The sequence below is a fragment of the Triturus cristatus genome, chromosome 9 (genome assembly GCF_964204655.1).
Source record: "Triturus cristatus chromosome 9, aTriCri1.1, whole genome shotgun sequence".
Taxonomy (NCBI): Eukaryota; Metazoa; Chordata; class Amphibia; order Caudata; family Salamandridae; genus Triturus; species Triturus cristatus.
Genome location: NC_140592.1, coordinates 745,549,213 through 745,570,104, shown reverse-complemented (window position 1 = coordinate 745,570,104; position 20,892 = coordinate 745,549,213). Strand labels below are relative to the sequence as shown.

General features: G+C 43.5%; 1 protein-coding gene across 2 annotated transcripts in view; it reads left to right on the top strand.

The window, feature by feature from the left end:
- The window catches only part of MACROD1 (mono-ADP ribosylhydrolase 1), a 2,692,027-nt gene that overhangs the window by 2,031,618 nt on the left and 639,517 nt on the right, over positions 1–20,892 (top strand). The window lies entirely within an intron of this gene.

Genomic DNA, 20,892 nt, shown 5'->3' with positions numbered 1-20,892 from the left:
GTGAGAATTGGAACTGCTTGTATTGTATTGTTTTTCAGTAGAGGTTTAGGTGCAATGGCATCACTGGTGTAGAAGAACGAACTACAAGGTCATGTTCACTTCCCAGGACTGTACTCCCTCACCATTAACTGTACACCCTCGCCATTCACTGTACACCTTCACCAGCTACCTTTTCTCTGATGTGGGAGGGGAGCTGTTTCACCCACTCTGAGTGACTTCTTACACAGGCCCCACTTACTATGTAGTGTTGTTGTTTTTTCAATCTCTACCATTCAACTCATGTTTTATATCTCCCAGCACTCCGCCTTTTCCACACGGGAAGCAGCTGACACACACAACCTCTAAGTATTGTGATTAGAGAACAGTCATTCGGTGCACGCTTACACTATTATTTGTGAGATCCCTCTAAGACTGTTTAGTGAGCGTGCAGATTATAGGTGATCCTATTCCAGAGTGAGATCCTGACTTTCGTCATTGAGATGAGGAGTCAAAAGTTGACTATGGGAGTTGGAAAACCAGCAGGATTCCCTCCTCATCCTGTCTGGGGGGTCACCCTTTCTGGTCCTGTTTAGTGGTGCAACTAACTCCAGGTGGGTTCAAACTGAGTGGTCTCACTATTTTTTCGACGGGAAACAGCGTTTACAACACTGTTGGTACAACGTGGTACCATTACAACGCGGTCAGTAGAACGACCGCGTTGTTACCACGCATACCATCACAACGCAAGTCATTACAACAAGTTGCTTTAGTTGGCTTTAGGTACTGTTGCACAGACTGGAGTTAGAATAGTGAATTATGCTGTTCCAAACTCCAGCACCCCCTACAGCAAGTCGTTGTAATGGTATGCGTGGTAACAACGCGGTCGTTATACTGACCGCTTTGTAAAGGCATGCGTTGTAGAGGCATGCGTCGCAACGTCATATATTCGTTTCCCCTAGTGCCATAAAGTTTGAGATTAATTCCGGTATCACGGTCCAATGAAGAGGAATCAGGAGCACTCTGGATCATAAACCCGCTTTGGTTCCAGAAACTCCATGTCAAGTTGAATTTCCGCTTCCCTTCTGGTCATGCATGTTCCGAGTTACACTTGCACCATGAGACTGAAGCATTCTGTACTTCCTGATGCGGTCCTGCAAACTCACTGCAGCGAGAGGGTGAGCACACCAGCCTCTCTTAATATGAATCATGCCATCTATTCTCATCTGCTTAAGTGACCCCAGGTGGTCGCACAATCGAGTGGAGCAGAGCTGCTCAAAGGGTGAAACGCTTGTCTCAGTCCCATCATGGCATGGCCCAGATCTCGGTCATTGTGTCTCAATACATTTGTGAGAGCTACATTTTTACAGGCATTTTTACATTGAATGCAGTGGCAGCTCGCCGAGGGAGTGCAGTGAGGTGGTGCGGCGGGGGAGGGGCAGGGTGGGGGTGTAGTGGTGTCAGACATACGATAGTCATGAATATAGTTAGTAAATAAAATACATCTAATTACCTTGCGCTGGCTGTATCGCCAACTTGGCGATGCAAGGTAAATAGTTTTATTTATTTATTTACTTACTTTACTCGTGGCCGTCGTATGTCCGACTCCACTACCGCCCACCCTGCCACTCCCCGACGCACTCCCACTACGAGCCGCCTCTGATTGAATGCCAGATTAACGTACAACCCTGATTTTGGTGTATCTTGAACAGAAATGTGCATTTCATTGAAATTAATTGGTCGAAAAAAATTCTAGGAAAGGGAATTTATTTTCCATGGCACTTGCCCTGCCTAATTTGTAATATTGTTTATAGATATATTTTCTTTACATTAGAAATAGCCTGAAAACTAACTCTACCCATAACCACCATCCTAATCCTAGTCAAAATCTTAACAATAACTCCGACCTTGCTGAAACCCCAGTGTTAACCTTTACCCAGGGCCACTGGAATGCTGTGATTGTGCGGCTGCGGTGATTTTTGCATAATTATAGATTTGCCGCATTTACCACATAACCCATCATCTGCTGCATAATCTGCAGATTTTAACAAAAATACATTTGTTTCTAGCTCAGATGGTTCAGAAGTTACTAAAAATGCAGCAAAGCATGTTGCCGCACAGTAGAAGGCCCTTTGCAAAGCTGGACTGGTCACCTTTATTCTGCTTATTGCTATATTTGGGTGCTAAACTAGTACAAATGAGGTGCAACCAATGCCCATACTGTGTTATCAAAATTAAAAATAAAGACATAATGAAGTAATATTATTACAAAATGTGCCACATTATGCTGCATATTTTGCCTTTTCTTAACACATAATTTACTCCCTGCTGCACAATTTAACCTTCTCCTGCTGCATAATTCCAGTGGCCCTGCCTTACCCTAATCACAACACAGACCACAGAAAATAGAGGGTAAACGACTTGCCAAAACATGCATACGGAATATTGTGAAGGGTCTCTATATAAGAAAATAGAGATGTACCATTAACTCCACATTTTTGTGCTTAACAATATATGTCTTCAAGGTAGGTGGATGTGGCGTGAAGACTAGTAAATCACCGACTACCTTACCTTAATGACATTCTTCATTTCAATATTTCTGCTACATTATTTTGGCAAGTCTATATTTTTGTCGTAGATTTTCTGATAAACAACCCCCTCTATCTAGTCAGATCACTAAATATAATACTAGGCACGGCTGGATTGGGAACAGCAACCAGCCCTGGCAATATGCCCACCCGGCCCCGGTAGCGGGGGTGCTAATGGGAAGCACTGCTCCCGCTTTTGTTACAGGGGGCAGATATTGCAGCGCTGCTGCAAAACCAGCCCCCAGCAACAAAACGGGCCCCACAGGTCCAAAACCGATCCCTGCCCTTCCAGCCTACTGGGAAAATGCCCGGTGCCCGCTACGGGCAGTCTGGCCCTGATACTAGGCATGAATCTAACTATAACCCTGATATCAATATAACCCTCAGCACACCCATAGCCTTCAACATAACTCTTACCCTTATCGTAAATCTAATGCTAACTCTGCACTTCCTCTAACTAAAACCCTAACAACAATTGAACCTTGAATCTAACTCTGTAACTCACACAATTTTCAACGCAAACCCTATTTTTGACATTACCCAGTACAATTGATCCCTTCAAACAGCCCTTATTGTAATCATATCACTTACTTTAAATTTATATGTAGATCTTGGAAACATTCATACCGACAATAACCTGCTTCCTACGTTTAATATATTTACTTTATTACCTCTCAAAACTAGAAATTCTTTGTTTTTACTTTTTTTCCATTTTCAATTTCCTTAATTTTATTTTCTACATAATGCTTTCTTTATAATAGTTTCTTAATTTTCTCATAATGCTACGGACTCACAGTCAGAATCCCTCCATCGGTACCTCTAGGGATTACATTTGTCCCTCCACATGAACGTTTGGGAGTTTAAATCTGTCTTTCTGTCCTACAGCTCATCGTTTTGGTGGCTAGATCCCAAGAGGTGAACGTGTATACAAATTACATAATGGGCAACTTCTACTTTTAGAAGCAAGGATTCACTCACGCTCAAGCAGATGGCTTGAGTAGGCGTCTTCACTCTCTCACTTAGAGATCTACTCCCAATGCCTTGAATGGTCACTCATTGATACCTTTGTGACTAATTAGAACTTGAATTTGAGACCATTATCAGCTGGGAGTGCATTGGTTCCTAGGAGTTGGTCTGAATTGGAGAGTGAGTATCCTGTATTAAAGGCATCAAGACCTTCTGAGTCAGAGAGCCCTTTATGAAATGTAATGTTGTTAACTAATATGTATAGCAGGACTGTTACATAACTAGGGCATCCTAGTGCTTGAGTATTACAGCCTTCTATTCTTTCTAAGCTGCTCCACCCATATGTTCCTGTGCGAGCCCTGTGCCAAAGCCCCTGCCCTCTGGAATTCACTACCTCTGTCCATCAGGAGCACTCAGATTCACTGGACTTTTAGAAAAGCCTTGAAGACCTGGCTATTTTCCACTTAATTCCTCTGTCTTTTTCTTGCCGACCTTTCTAAGACCAGCGCTGGGATGCCTCGTTGCTGGGGCAGCCATGTGCTTTACAAATATCCTAACATATAACAGTGGTAAAAGCAGGAAGAGGGTGAATAGCCAGGTTTTGTTTTTTTATCTCACAGAAAGAGACAATTATTTGTGAACCAATTGTTGAGGGGCAAGTTGTACTAGTGTTTGTCTTCCAAAGAAGTGAAGGATTGGCCATCTGCATGGGCTTTATGAACTTTGGAAAATAAGATAAAGTGAGCTGTGGAAAAGTGAAGAGCTCACATAGGGTGATACACAATGATTTATTTGAGAGTTTTATATAGCGCTAGCTAGACCCGAAGGTATCAGAGTGCTTTACAGGACATGTAATAGAAGGATTCAAGGTTGACATAATATATCCAGGAGGAGAGTAAAAAACAACAATGCAATATTATAAAAATAAATCAAAAAGTAACACATAGTACAACATTATCCCTTCTAAGGCACTGGTGATAGATTAAAATGCTACATTGGGTCAGGTGGCCATATTGAGTGTTCCTGTTCATGGGAGCGAGTTGAAGTATTTGTTCATCTGTAGTGATTTGATGTTCAGTTTGAAACAAGTATAGGAAGAATTACCGAAGGGCCCGATTTCTACCCCCCCTCGCAAGTTCGTTTTCTAAATATTTAGGATTTGCAGTGTAAAGTGCTTTGTGTGTGATACAAGCTGTCTTGAAGATGCATCTTCCTTCTATTGGGAGCCAATTGAGACTCTTGAGAGCAGGTGGGATGTGGTCAAATCTTTTGGTGCCTGTGAGGGGTCTTGTAGCTGCATTAAGAGTTGTTCTTAGAGGTGCAAGGTGGATTTTTGGGATCCTGGTGAGTATCGCTGTTGGAGAGAAAGAGGGGCCTTCACATGCGCTAAATCCTGACAGGGACACAGACCTTTAAAGATTAATAATTTGGCAATAGGGAGTCAGTGAATGGTGTCAAGATGCCCAGACAGAGAGGAGCAATGAAGACGACCAAGTAAAAGTCTGGTGGTACTGTTCTAAATGAGTTGGAATCTAGTGATTGAAGATTTAGAAAAATTAAGATGCAGGTAATTACAGTAATTTAAGTGAGACGTTAGGACAGCTTTAAACACTGTTTTGCAGTTTTCAAAAAGTAGAGACTAGACACTGTGAAGCAGTATGACATAGAAAAAGCAAGATGAATGGACTCTGTTGATTTGAGCAGAGAAAGAGAACTGGCAGTCAAATATAATGATGAGATTCTAGGCCAATACATGAGTCAACTCACACTCATTCTGCATGCATTACGCTTCCTCCCACATCAGTGTATAATTTGGCCACATGTCCTACAGAATCTCTTTGCTTAGGCCTAAGCACCCTGATGCTCACTTCCTTTCCTCCCTATCCATTCTCTATGATGTGGCATCTACTGGCAGGGGGCGAGAAAGGAAATCAAAAAGAGTGTAGGAATAGTATAATGCTACCTTTATGTTGAATCTTTTGCTCACAGTCCATAAAACATACTCACACCCAGTTATGGGACAAACACTAAACACGGATTGTTTTATTTGTAGGTCTAGCATTAGCCAAGACCTTTTGATTTTACTAAAAGTATATGTATGATATACTACAATGTAGGATCTTTAAACCAGCCCTCTTCATCCGGAGGTCTGTTAGTCAGTCATTCACATTTTTCTTCCTTTCACTGTATACTGATACAGCACAGGGGACAGGCCACTTTGGCCAGTGGCTAGCCTCACTGTACTGGTACTGTCACAAAGAGCACATCCACACACAAAGTAGTTCCCTTTGGACCAGAATTTTTTTTTCTCGCTATTAGCCAATGTTTTTTTAGATTGATGAGATCCCGGCAGCTTCTCCAAATATAAAGTTATGCAAAAGTCATGACAGAACAAAGCAAGCGTTGACAAAGCCATAAGGCTGGCAGCCAACACCAGACCTATTGACTTTGCTAATGCTTGTTAAAAAAAACAGATGGTGGAGGTACTGAATGGGGAGTAAATGGCCGTGCCTGGTTTAAGACATATCTCATGCGCCTTCTGTGTAATAGGGAGGTTCACAAAGCTCTCCTGAAAAGTCATGAAAGGGATTTTAGTCCCACCATCGAGTAAAATGTGATCAAGACGAAAATAGGAGACAGCTTAAAGATCATTAGAGACGGATTAACCACAATTGTAATGTTTTCTTGTTGTTTATCTCTATTCTTCCTTTTGTGTTGTGTAAAGTCCATGATTATGGACAGCAATAAATATTTTTTATGAATTGGAAGTTCTGACTATTGTAGTGTTTGCGGGTTGCATTTTGCATCGGTATTGATTGAAAACGTATTCCTTATCTTATATGAATTATATTAACCGCCTGGTAAATTTGTCAAAGAGGGTAAAGCCATAAGAAGCAAACTCAGATGGTCCACGTATATGCTTATATTTTGAAAACTCCTTTGCTAAGAAATTGGCAAAAATTACAAATGTGACAGTAAATCTGTTCTGCCTTAATTGGTCACAAAGAGACTGCATTTTAAAATATCTTACTGGGTTAAGACAGTGGTGGCTGCCTCGGAATGGGGGTGGTGCAGCAGGGAGGGGAATGGATAAAAAAAAACATTTGTTCCTTTCGTAGCCTCCGCACCCCTCTTCTCCCTCCTCTTATCTGCACTGGCAGCACTGGAATCAAACTCTCCCAGCCAATCACATTGGTCTGAGCGGACTGTTAGGCCGCTCTGGCGGTGCTTGGGAGCCTGGGCATGTTCTCCAAAGTGCCTGTCAAACATTCATGTGCCCTTAGGGAGTGCAAACCACTCCTCACTTAGCTTAGCTCCACCCTGCCCGATCTGACTCCCGTCCCGCACAGAAAAATAAAATGATAATAACATCTTATTATTATCTTTTTATTTTTGCACTGCTCAAACAGCAGTGGGACGACACTCCTCCCCCTTAGCAGAGGATCCGCCACTGGGTTAAGGCACTTACTACTGCAGGCTGTCTCAAAAAGCTTCCACAATAAGTGTCTGGGGGAAACCCCCAAGCCTCCAGGAATCCCTGGCAGTGCAGGGTGGATCCTGAGGATTCCCCAGATTCTTGGCTCTCGAGACATTTTACTACTTCAAATGATTACCTTTCTTGGGGTGACCAAGCATCCCTGCCCATCAAAACAGGAATATTCTCACTAGTACTGTACTTGCTTGGGGTATGAGGAGGGCTCCCAGTGTTATGGCATATATATATTTTTAAAAAATTGTATGTATTTATCCATATTTATTTTTGGGCAATCTTATTGGTAGTATCCATATTTTTTTAGTGTTTTGAGAAATAATGGACTCGTAAAATAGTATATTTCCATATTTATTTAACTAATAAACATTCACTAAAAAAGCTTTAATGCCTGTCACATGTTAGCAAATGAAGCAGTCAAATATAACAAAACACTACACCTACGGATAAATAGTAGCACAATACTTCAAATTTATGTTAAGATAAGCCTGTATTTAAGGAAATATCATCCTGTTATTAACTTCCCAATCTATCTATCTGCTCAGCGCTTGGCCTGGAATTCACGACGGACAGCACAGAGTGTCTCTCACAAAAGGACAATTTTTCGTATTTTGACGCTTTTAAAAATAGGTGCAGACAATAAACACGCTGGTTTCTCTCTGTATTTATTTATAAAAATCAGTAAAAACGGAAAACTGGGAGCCTTAGGTATGAGCAAGGGAATCTCCAGAGCTCCTTTCTCACCTGGGGTACTTGCACATTACAGGGGAGATCTGGTGCCCAGGGACGACAAGAGCCATCTCTCCATCCCACAGACGGAGGGCAACTTGGGGATTCCCCCCCCCCCCCCCCCTACTGCGTATATGTGGTGGACCGCTGGAGGATTCTGGATCCCCACAGGGCGCCTCCTCTACCTGTACACAGGTGGGGTCCCACCACCTCCATCCATCCACCCAGCCATCTGGTGTAACAAGCAAAGATAATAGCTCTCGCTTTTGGGACTCATTGGCTTTGGCAATGGCTTTTGGCGGTGCTGTAAACATCTGCAAAGGATTGGCAAAAGGATTTCTTGCCAGTGCTGTTCAACATGGCTAAAAGGAAAAAAAGGCACAATGACGAGGCAGCCAGTGGCCACGTCACTTTGTGAGGCGTGCTCATGCATGATAACATGAGTCAACACAGCCGCACGCGCACTTCTAACTACACTTCGCGTGCGCGAGTCTCTGAATTCTATAGGCTATTTTTTTCAGTTATTTACTGATCCGAGATGAATCGGGAAGTAAAAAAGAAAATGAGAATCGTTTTTTTTTACACAGAGGCCCGCAGCATTTTAATACCCCCCCCCCCCCCCCCCCACCAAAAAAAAAGACAATATGGGTTTGTAGAGATGTAACTGAGGAGAAAGTCGGATGAGCACATGGGAGGGCACTAAAGTAAAAATAAAGGTGGTGATGGAAAAAGCAGCACATAAGGATGAGAGCAACACAGAGGATGGGGGTAGAAGCACACATGGGAGAGTGCACCACAAGCACATGGAGGGGAGACAGGAAGCATATGAGTGTGAGAAAGCAACACGGAGCACGGGGGGGGGAGAGAAGCACAAAAAAGTGAAAGCTTGAAAACACATGCACTCTCATGGAAGGCTTAACTAAAAAAAATAAACAAGTTCCCTAAAAGTGACCAGTGGAAGGACATAAGTCAGCCAATCAAGAGGATGGTAAAGAAGCAATTCTCCAAGTTGGGGCAAATGCAAGATGGAACGAGATGGACAAGTAAAGCCATGAAATTATAAGCAAGCAAATGAGAGGGACAATCAAGCAAACCAACGATAAGCAACTAGCATACCTTAACCTCTTCAGTGCCCCGCCCTTTCCACGCCCTGTGCCGGGCGTTTCATTAGCGGGCGGGGTTCATGACGAGATGGTCTCGTCATGGGCACAGCGCAACCGCGGCCCATGACGAGACCATCTCGTCATGGGCACTGAAGGGGTTAAGCCCACTGTGAGTTCTTAATAAGCCAACAATAGGTCTTTGGCAACCAAACAGCTTTGCCCTGTCTGGTAGGCCAGTCCTAAAACTCAGGTAGCTATAACTACCTTCCGATTCTTACTTTACAGGGGGTTTGGCAGACCACTAGTGGTGGATAAAACAGGGTAGTGTCATGAGATTGGTGCTATATTTTTCTCCTCTTTATAGATGTTAGCTGAGTGGCAGGTGATGGCACTTTCTTGAAGTTGGCTGCAGTACCTCCTTGCCACAGTTGAAAATGGCTGATTTTCACCGGCAGATTTTCTAATATCTCAAGCTCTTTTGTGCAGCACGCAAATTCCTCAAAGCTAGGAGGGATGTGAATGTCTTCAAAATAGTTTTTTATCTTTCTAAATATTGTTTTTCCTGCCACTAATACACACAACAATCCCTCTACCCTCTACTCTTGTAACACCCCTTAAACACAGCCTCTGAACTGTTTGTTGTATCATGTTTCATATTAACTGCAAAATAGTGATTGTTGGAAAATCTCAAGCTCACATCAACCATTGTATTGTCCAAGATACGCCCCTCGTATTGGAATCTGTATTTCGAATTTTGTGGTGCAACGATGGACTGCCAGTCAGGCAATGACTAGGAAGCGGGATCGTTTAGTGAACCGGATCTCCTAAACACTGCAGTTGAAATCAATGTGCAGGTGCAGAGTCGAAGTCTTCCATGGGCTCTTCAGACTTTGGTGGTGCCCCGTTACGAAAGACTGAAGCTGTTTGGCACTGTAGGGAAAACACAGCTTGAGGGACACCCCAGGTCTTGTGGTACCATCTCCAAATCTTCTGACACGAGTCCCTCCTGGCCACCGTCAAAACAAGGCAGAATTAGCCAGAAGATTTCTGTGACTCACCAGAGGGTGAAGACTGTTGGCTTCAATTGAAAAACTCCATGATAAACTGAATAGAAGAAGCAGAGAGTGGTAACCTAAGGCTCTAAAATGAGGACCATTGGTGTGAGTCTGTCAGAGATGACAAAATAGGATGGTTCGGGAAGCCCGGAGTCTATTCCACATCATTTGGTGAGAGATTCTGTGAAATTGGGCACATTTCAATCATGTGGGTTCACCTCCAGGACCTACCTTTGAGGACCATGTGGAGCGACGGGAAACCAGTCATCAGATTGCTTGGGTAGCCCCAGGTGGTCTTAGCCATCCAGGGGGAAGTGTTTTTGCCACTAGAGGTTGTACTAATTCAGCTGAGGCATATTTGAAGGATTAAAGTGTGGTGAGAATCCTACAAGAAACTTGCCATAAACGCCGTTCACTTTTGGTTACCCAAACTGATTACTACACCTGAGAGGGCACTCCTGAAGACCGCATCTGCGAAAAAACCTGTGGATCAAATGTACAAAGATATTTTGAGGTCACAAAGCACGAGTTTCTCAAAATCACAAGCTTTCTTTTGCTACAAAAACTACCTTTGTTCAATTGGGCAAAAGTCGTTTTGCGAGTTGAAAAGGTCTTCTGAATTCCAAAATAGTTTCTGTTACCCTCTTTGACTAGTAAATAGGAGGAACTTATTTATAACAGTGTGCATTTTGGAGCACACTGTTACAAATATATTGCTAAAACATGGTGCGGTAGCACACGGTCATTTACAAACAGCACATTTTCCATTTAAATGGCCACTAAGCACCTGATTTATATATTCGCAGAGATTATAGTCGTCCTCCCACCAAATTTATTAGCATGCAGACCTTAAGATTGGCCACAGCAGACAATACTCCGTCTCCGCCGTGGCCAAACTCCACTGACAGCCCCGTGCAGTAAGGGCCTTTGGAGAACTGGGTACATGTGTGCCCTCCCAATTTAGATGGGCAGACATGTAGTCATTTTTTACTGTTTCTTACCGCCAAGTAAAACCTGATAAGAAAGGATGGTAAAGGTAAGGAAGAGTAAAAAGAAAGTAAGGTAAAAGTAAGGAAGAGTAAAAACATAATAATGCTCCCCACCATGGGGTGCATTCCTTTTTTCTTTTAAAGAAGAATACTGTTTGTTACAGGGCTGCGTCCTTCCAACACAGTCCTGTAGAAAACAGTGAAACGCATTGGCAGGGACCGCTGTGATGGTAGTTCATGACATTGCCTTTATAAATGACCGCCTGCTTGGCGGTCATTCTTAAATTAGTTGGGCGGTCTTTCTACCATGGGGATGGAGTAATTTACTCCATCCCCATGGCAGACCCATGGGCTGTCTGGCTAAACTTAAATTTGGCCCCTAAATTTGCAGATACATGCTGCTGTACTGATAAAACTGTATAGCGCACACAAGATAATGTCTGGAAGTTGGGTTTCAGCGAATATTTATAATTTGCACATCACTAAGTAAAGTGTCTTGACATGTTTTGATCAAATTAAAATCTTTGTTTCCATAACACTTCAGAATTACAAAACATGTGCCTCATTTGTGCTTTCCTTACTGCTATTTTAGGAAATATTTGTGCAGTTCATTTACAGATAAATACAGTTGGTTGTGTCTTAAAAAAATTACATCCTATAGTCTCTCATGTTGCACTCCCTGTGCCCCAATAGTGTAGTATAGTTCAGTTTACAAAAGCCTCTCAATTTACAGACAGAGGAAAAAAGGTAAATGTCAATTTCCATGTTAAAATGATAGGGAGCAATGAGACCAGATAAAAACGCATCTTTATTGCTCATTCACCTACTAAACCTTATCATGTTTATTTTCGGGGTGCTGCAGCATCCTTAGCACCCCGTGGCATTGAGGCACAGATTTCCTATATATAGACCATAAACTAAGCCTAGAGAAAGTCAATGAACCCCTGCCTGCCCGAACGTCTTCCCAAAATGCACACCAGGTAAGAAAATGCCAACATTAACTCATTGTCCTACCTTGTTTGGTAGATATTGAAGCAGAACTGTTTTAAGTTGAGTTGTAGAAGCTAACTGCTGGGCTCCTGGGACCCAATTCACCCTGTTGCATGGAGGAATCTTGAATGTGGCTTGCCATTTTGTTTTTGTTAGATTAAACTAAGCTTGGCATCAGTTCCTGATATTCATTCCGCACACCATTGAAGCATGTGGAGCGGAACTCAAGGAGCCAGAACAGCAACAAATACTTTGGGATCTTATTAATGACAGCACTAGCTCACAGGGCAGGAGGGAGGATAGCGAGGGATATGCAGGAACTTTTCCTTCTGATGGGTACCTTTTTATGCAGGTTTCACAAATTATGAATGAATCCCAAAGCAGTGCCTTCCTTTGAAGTGAGATTAAGTATGCTGGTTAACCAAGGAATTAATGCTACGCAGCCGAGGCAAAGTACCCATCACTCTCTGCTTGAGACGTGAGGCAGCAGTGCTCTGCAAAAGATGTCGGCAACAAGGATGTCTGTGGAAAGAGTTGTGGAAGTACCCAAGGTCATGATTGAAAGATTGGCTAGGGCAAAGTAGATCTTAGTATACAGGATGACCCAATACGAAATAGTGTATGTAGACACAAAGTTGATCCTCAACTTTGTCTTGTGTGCGGTCAATGTAATATTACACTGTACACTTGGGATGAAGCCTCGACAGACGTCCCTCCTCATTGGATGTATGGGGAAGAGGAACGAAGGATGGAAGAGTAATGGTCAGGGTATATGGAATGCCTAAACCACTTCCGATGAGAAGATTGTATAGGAGAGAAGAAACAGGTAAACAACTGTGAAGGGTGGATGAACTGGTTGGACCTGAAACAGACCCTGCAAGCAGAAGGCAGACCTGCCAACTGAAATGTCTTTTTATGGAATCAAACTGGACGCCTGTGCATCAGCACAAACTGAGAACCCTTATCTGTAGTCATCACCTGGTCATACTGAGAAAGGGATAATGGAAACTGCAAGAAGTCAGGAAGGCGAGATTTAAAGGGGTTGATGACTTTCCGACTCTCATCACTAAAAGGACTTAAGCCTTCATTTAGAGTTTGGTGGGCAGAGGTCATAACCTCCACTGCCATGGAGGATAAATGTCTGCCATATTTGTATATCTCAGCTTAGATGGCGGAGAGCTGTATGGCCTCTCAGGAGCCACTGCCCCTGTGAATCCTCTGAAGGCATTTTAAGTTGGCAGGGCGGCCCAAAATCCATGGCTCTAAGGTTACTGCTGGAAGAAACATGGCAGTCTGCCCAACTCTAAATAGAGAAGCCAGACTGTCAGTTTTCAGTCTGGTGAACAGAGTACTCTGCCACATTTGTGGTGGAGTACCCTGTCTGCAAAACTCTAAATTAGGTCCTTCCTCCAGCAAAATGCATAGATGGCTTCCTGACCACCAAGATGGTGTCTGCAATCGCATCGAGAAGGCAAAAGGACTCTATTTGGCAGCACTCAGGCTCTATGGATGCAGCTGCTGTGTTTGTTAATTCCAGTGGAAGACTGGACTATCCTGCTGAGAGTGCACATCTACTCCATATGGGAGAGGAAGGGGTGACCGGATGCTGAGCGCCAACAGATCGACATACCAAATCCTCCTTTCCCAATCTTGGGATTATCAGAAGCATTTGTGCTCTATCGACCATATGCAGTAAATTTAATTATACTGGTGTGATTTTTTTTTATTACTTTAAACATATTTGTCAGCCTGCTGACTGTAACCGCTATGTGTGTCTCACAGGCTCTCCCGAGGCTTTCCCAGCAATCATGCTATCACGCACATGCTCACTGCGGCGGCCGGAGTCCATGAGTCAGCTGACTAATTAATTTATGTTATAGGCCTGAGGCAATTGAGATTTGTGTTAGGGGCAGGGCCTCTCACACCCTGTTAAAGTCTGGGCCCATCTCTCATTGTTTTGACCTATGTGCCGAATGGCCTATGTCCCACCCCACCACTTGCGCAGAGACAGAACAATTCCACAGGTGGGCGCAGCCATTTTAAAATCCTGCTCATTACAGTATTCAACACACTTAATTTAATGTGTGCCCTTCTTACATATCGGTCTGAGTTTTAATTGCTCTTTTATTTCAATAAGTGTGTCATTGCATGGCAGTCATGTCTGTTTATTGGCTCCAATTCACCCAGTCACACAAAACCAAATATGTATATCATGGAATTATTGTAAAGAATATTCAATCGCTCTTTCGTATATTTTTGAAACTTTTTTTTACAAAACTGGAAAGGCTCATTCCTCGAAACATCGGGTTTAACAATAGCAACTCTTGATAACGTAAAAAAGACTGTATATATTTTCTGCCATTATTTTGTTGAAGATTTTGTGACAGAAAAATGTCCTTTGTGCTGACACACAGTACTCTGTTCTCTAGTATTTCCTCTAAATTGACATGGCCGCACCTGTGTTTAGGTGAAATAAAACAGAATATTGGCCTGGATAAGGTGATTGCAGACAGTAGTGTTGTTCTTCAAAAGCAGAAGTTTTTTTGGTCGGTAGGAATATGTCAAAAATATTGCTGCAACAGTAATACAGAAAAACACGATCAACTTTACTAGCCATTTAAGAAAAACAGTATTGGTTTTAACTTTGAAACATATATATTCTATCAATCAAATGAATGGCTGAGTTCGATCCCCCGCAGATCTGACTTAGTGACCCATACTTTCAACTTGACAAAATAAGTGTCAATGTGCTAGATTTTAATACAATGAGTTATTGATGCGCTCAGAGGCAATTCAGTGTTTGATATGTGATATTTGAACGGTAAATAGTATATCAATAAAAGATATGCTTTGAACTAGTTAAGTATATATCTCAGAATCGTGTGGCAGTGCAACAACCTCAGCATTTCATTATTCTGGTGTCGATAAAAAGAGTGCGGTTGAGTAGCATCATACCTACATTTAAGTACCAATCGACAGTGCATTTTATTGTGGTGGCAGTGATCCAGCGCAAAAGGGCAAATTTACATATTCTCCCTATATCACAGACTCGTCATCACACTAACTCATTCATACATTCATTCATTGGTGGGGCCCATAACACCAACACTCATACGTCTCACTCGAATCTGTGCACAGGAGAAAAAGCGCTGGACATGTGGGGGTATCTTGTTACCTATCGGGAATAATTCCTTTACATTATATACACCTGCACCTATAGAATCCTAACGTTGACATCAAGGCACTCCACCACTTGGTCGATGGACCAATTAGTTGGACTGGTTGATGGTGATTTAGAACCAGCTAAAACACAATTAAAGTCTTGGAAACATTTGATTAATCATCAGTACCTAATTAAAGAACCACAAACTCACTTCTTATTAATCCAAATTTAGTTTAAAAGTTCACTCTGCATTAGCATTTAAGATTTATAGTTCATTACATAATTTGTTTATTTCAAGAAGACATATCTCTGTAGGACATCCGCATAAGTTTGCATGGCATTATATTTACCGAATTTCGTAAATTGGAGACCCTCCGATCACACAGAGGATGGTTCATGTCTCTGCGACAATCTCCAGGATAAACTGTTCAGTCCACGGCAAAGATCAAAACCCTTCAGATAGAATTGTTCTCTCGTATCCCAAGATACCCAGGAAAACCATGAAAAATCTCTGTCAGTTCAACGCAGACCCAATGGCAAACGATTCTCCCAACGAACCAACCCCCCTCCGACAGATCACTGCTTTTTATACCCTTTTCCTTCTTAACTTTAGGTCAATGTGCAACAATTTCGGGGTAGAAAGTGTTCTGATTGGCTAATCCAATTCAAATTGTAAGTTCTTTGAATATTCTCAGGTTCGCCCGTTTTCCCATGAGACCTGGCATGGCAGCACTCAATTGTATATTTTTTTGGTAATTCACAGGCAAAAGTTCCGAAGTAACAACAAGCAAGCCTCCTCGCACAGGTCCGTCATTGTCCCCTCGATAGTTCACACCATTCATGGTTTGGCAGTCCTCCATGTTCCTATCCTTGACAAGGAACACTCTTGTTCGTGGTTGAGGTCACTTGGTGATCTCCAGAGCCATCCGATTCTGCACAGTAGACATCGCGCTCACATGACGGAGACACTCTCGGAACTCCATTTTAAGTACTGCGTCCTAGTAGGCCCGAATGCCAACTTAAGTAAAAAAAGAACATAACAGCGATTAGAATATAGAAATGAAAATTCTAATGTTTAAACCCACACTAATCCCAATGTATATTAGTGTTTCCTAGCTTATAGCAACATTTAAAGCAATAATACTCACCATTCCGCACTGCTGAAAGCACAAACCATCACAAAAGCGACATGAATCATGCAATTCTCTATTTTACCACGTTCTAAAGTTAGGTTGCGTACCACAGTTAATTTTTTTAATTGTTTTGCCATGCAATTAGCATTTTAGTCCCACGTATATCTCATGTTTATCAAGGTGCAAAGGTTGATTAGTCATTCCATTCCACACTTAGTCAGTACAAGTTAATACTTAATATGGTTAAGTAATTAATTTCATGCAAAATAGAGGAGGTGTACAAAATGTTGTTTTACCTGCTCCATCAGCAGTATACCAGCTCAACATTAAAAGAACGAAATGTACACATTAAAGCAATCAAACATGGAGATACAGCTTGAATCCTAGCAGGGCTGACTCCAACTTTCATCATTCCGTATTTGATCAAATGCGTTTGAGCAACATAAAAAAAACTTCTTTCTAGGGGCCCATTCTGCCAGTGGGGCTGGTGTATATGGTCAAAGGCACGTGTATGGGATGTGGCAAGCGGCCTTGGAAGTCATTGTCACATTATCACAGCAGTCTTTCAGCAGGTCAATGCAGTTATTGATTAGGCCCGGGTGGGGGCGGGCATGGTGCTTCCAGGGGAATGCATGGCCTCCGCTGCTGCTCCCAGAGAAAAGCTTCGTCAGTTGCCTCCCGCTGCATCTCTTTCCAATTTTAGCCCTATAATAATGGCCCTGGCTGCAGCTGCAGTGCAATGTGATAGCGGAGAGTGTAGACGCCTCGGCGTTCATCTGTTACCCTACTGTACGCACGGTGGACGAGCGCGGCCGGGCTACGGTATATTATATTTATACAAAAACCTATGCACACAGGCGTGCTGTAAACTGTGACTCGAGTGAAAACAAGTCATAGTGTATGCACCTCCAGAGATACACGGGGCATGTCACTGGCCGGATGTTTAAAGCCCTGATCCAGTCACTGTATAATATAACGCGCCTACACTGCAATAGCATCCCGTCTAGGTACTCACGTCTTACAATGAGAGTTCTTCACAGTTTTTCCAGCAACAAATGGTTCCATACATGGTTCTTTTCATCCCATTCCCAGGACTCCTACCTCCCAGCATTTCTCTGTATTCCTTTGCACTGCAGTCTTTCTGAAGCAAGTGACAAGCACAGCGAGGCTTTCAGCCTTGAAAGTGGCGCGCCGCGTGACGCGTCACTGCTGCATTTTATTCAGCGCGAGGGCTGGCCAAACATTATACCCAGGGCCGTCATTGATAGCGCTTTCGCGCGCTACAAGATTGACGGCCCTGTGACGTCGCGGGACCCACAACTACAAATGCAGTACGTCGCGCACCGTACCACCACCACTACGCTAGGTGGTGGTGTGGTGTGTGCACTGCAGGCAGCCTTTACAAGCAGGTGCGCTTGCCTGGAACTTCACACGGGGGCATGCAGCACTGGCGTCCCGTTCCAGCGGCCTTTATAATTTATTTGGGGACACTGACACTACTGTTATGACTGACAGTAGTGTCAGTGAGTCAGTGTCCCCAAATAAATTATAAAGGCCGCCGCCACAGGCCACAAGTGCTGCCGCCCACAAGCTAGTGCCGCCTGGGGCGGACCGCCCCCACTGCCCCCCCCCCCTTGCTACGCCACTGCTAGACGAGGAGCCCGAGACAGTGATCTGGGAAGAACAGAGAAAGGGAGGTCAGAAGTGTTGGGGGCAGAGCAAAAGAGAGGCCTGATGGAGAAGGGTGTGAGAGATATGGACAGAGAGGAGGAGGTGGAGAGAGAGAGAGACAGGAGCTTGAGTCTAAATGGGAAGGGAAGAAAAGGGAATAGGGTAGGGTGAACAGGTGTCCCGGATTTGCCGGGACAGCCCCAGATTTTTACCAGCTGTCCTGGCAGATTTCGGTAATTTTGGCTCATGTCCCTGTTTTTTGAAGGGGTTAACTGAAAACAGTGAGATGCACCTTTTAGGTGTTCTAAAACTGTGCTAGTTAGCAAATGTTGCAAGTTAGCAGTTTAATCAACAGACATGATGCTGGTTTTAGAAATTACATTTTATTTATTTTCTTAGTGCCTCTTCTGTGTTCCTGTGTTGATGAGAGCAGTCATTCTGCGCCTCTCCGTTGACGTAAAATTGTAGTCCTTCTTCTATTTTTGCAAAGTATCCCAGTTTCTGGTTCTCAGGATCTGGTCACCCTAGAAAAGGGCTGAAATAGAGAGAGCGAATGTCGAAGGGGAAATATATGAGGTGAGGAGAAAGGACGAGAATGGAAAAGGAGGAGAGCCTGAGACGGAGAGCAGCTCCACGCCTGAGTGGATCGTGGACATGACCAGCATACAAGATCCCGGGCGGAGATCCTGCAGGAATTGGCACAAGTGACAGCTGAGCTCTGAGGCACCAGAGGATGAAGCGCCGGGGCCTTCTACACGAGCTGGAAATATTCACAGCTTCCAGCACGTTCTCACGAGGAGCGGAGGGGGCTGCGTGAGCAGGCATTCGATGCCAATCAAACCTCGGGGGTTGCAGCAGTGCTAGACAAAATGCACCCCCATTCTAGCACTGTGATCATGCACGGCTCCTAAAATGTCTTAAATATTTTTTGCAATTACGCTTTAGTGAAAAACGTGGATACACAGGTTCTCGCATGCCTTCTCTTCCCCACGAGGGCAGATTGGAGACAGGACCGGCTTTAGCGCTGGTGGCACCCGGTGCGACAATCATATTTGGTGCCCCCAACAACCTCCCCCCATGACCTCCTCCTCGGATTCCCTCACTACCACCTGGCAAAAGCCCTCTTATCTCTTCATAGCTCATCTCTCACATAGATTTCATACATTTTAAAACGCTGCTAAAGACAGGCTTTGCTAATAAGAATGTATATCTACCCAAACAAACCCTTTTTAGGAACATTAGGAACAGATAATGAAAGAGGGGGGAACACTGTTTGCTTTCAGCTCTTTGATGACAGTTCGTAACAGTCACTGTTCAATACTAGGGATGTATTTTATGTTCTGTGGGAACAAAAGGATCTCTGTGACAAAAGCAGTAACCCACTGAGCTATCCACGTAAAATACAAATTTCTTCTTCGCATCAGGCATATTAACCCTTTGTGCTATTTTGTGCAACTAGACAAAACTCCCATCTCTCTCTCTAACAGGAACATTAATCACAAGAGTTATCTTGAATTTGTTTTGCTGTCTGAAAGTTGGAGGCACAAGCAACTTTGCAGAAGGTGTTTTTAAATTGCAAGTTCTTGCTAAACACAGCCCCGCCCCCTGAAGTCCGCGCCCCTTCACCAGATCAAGACCTAGGGGGCCGCACCAGTCGCACTGCCCTAAAGCCGGCCCTGATTGGAGATACTGACAAGAGATGGGTTTGAGCAGAAAATGCCTGGCCGCGAGGCCATGGTATTATTAATTTCAACAGCGTAATTTAGAGTTCGCCTGGCCACCTACCAATTCTCCTCTTTCGTGCTCTGCAGCAGTCACGGCTTTTCCAGTTCTGCGGCCCCCTCTCAGCTTTGCCCGCTCACTTTAATCCTAAACAATAGCAGCCCTGCAAATAACAGCAAAGGCACTACAGCCAGCTGCTGCTCTTTATTTCAGATGACTATTAACCCATGTGCTTCCACCACTAGCAGTAAAACATCCATGACAAGGTAACTCAGAAGTCATGTGCAGTGCAGCCCGCTAGGCCACCCTGGAACCCCAGCACAGGTCTGTCTTTGCATATGAATCATCATGTGTAGCGCCAATGTCATCAGTGGTGTCCTAAATTATGTCACAGAACATGTCATGAGTGATGTCATATGTAAAGTCATAAACAGTACATGGATGGGACGTAATTTATAGTTCTGCGAACTATAACTGGTGAATTTCTGTGGGTTATTTTAGTTCTAAACTTTAATGTTGTTACTGACATGTTCACCTAACTATTACTTTGCATTAACCTGTGTTTTTTCAGTGAATTTCTAAAGATTAAAAATAAAACCTCCTTTTATCACACCTAGCTATAATGTTGCTTTGACCTTTGTTTTTTTCAGTGAATTTCGTATATTTAATGTAAAGTAATATTTAATTGCCATACCTAAATGCAACCCCCCTGCCGCACACGGCTAGGCCCTGCAGCCAAGCTCCCCACATGCAGTTAACACCACGCTCCATGGCTTGCCTTCCCGGGCTGATTTTGGCCATTCCCCAAGGCCCGGTATGATTTTGTTTTTTTTTAATAATCAAATGTTATTGTTGCAAAGATTTAGTTGCAGTACTAAAATAAACAATAGAATTGCTTCCCAATCAGGTCCCTCTATATCACCCAGCCGAGATCTCCATCAGTTACACTGGCATCAAATTGTCTACGAGTGCATTCCCTTCCTTGTATTGAGGACAAACCATAGTACGTTTATTTGTTCATAGTAGTCCTACCATTTACCCTAAAATTTCCGAAGACAGCCTCATGCAATGTAAATCGGTTCTTCGTGTTTAGCGCACCCGTCCATACCTGATCTCCATAGTGCCAGGCTAGGTGGTTGCAGTGACTTCCAATTCCTTGCAATGTCTTGCTTAGTCACCAACATTACCAGCCCAAACAGCGTCCGGTCGCACATCATCCCCCCGAGTTCCTCAAGAATCTTCAGGAGGGCAATTTTCGGCGTCAACGTTACAGGTTGAGCTAGAACTCTAGATAGGGATCTACCAATATGGGACCAA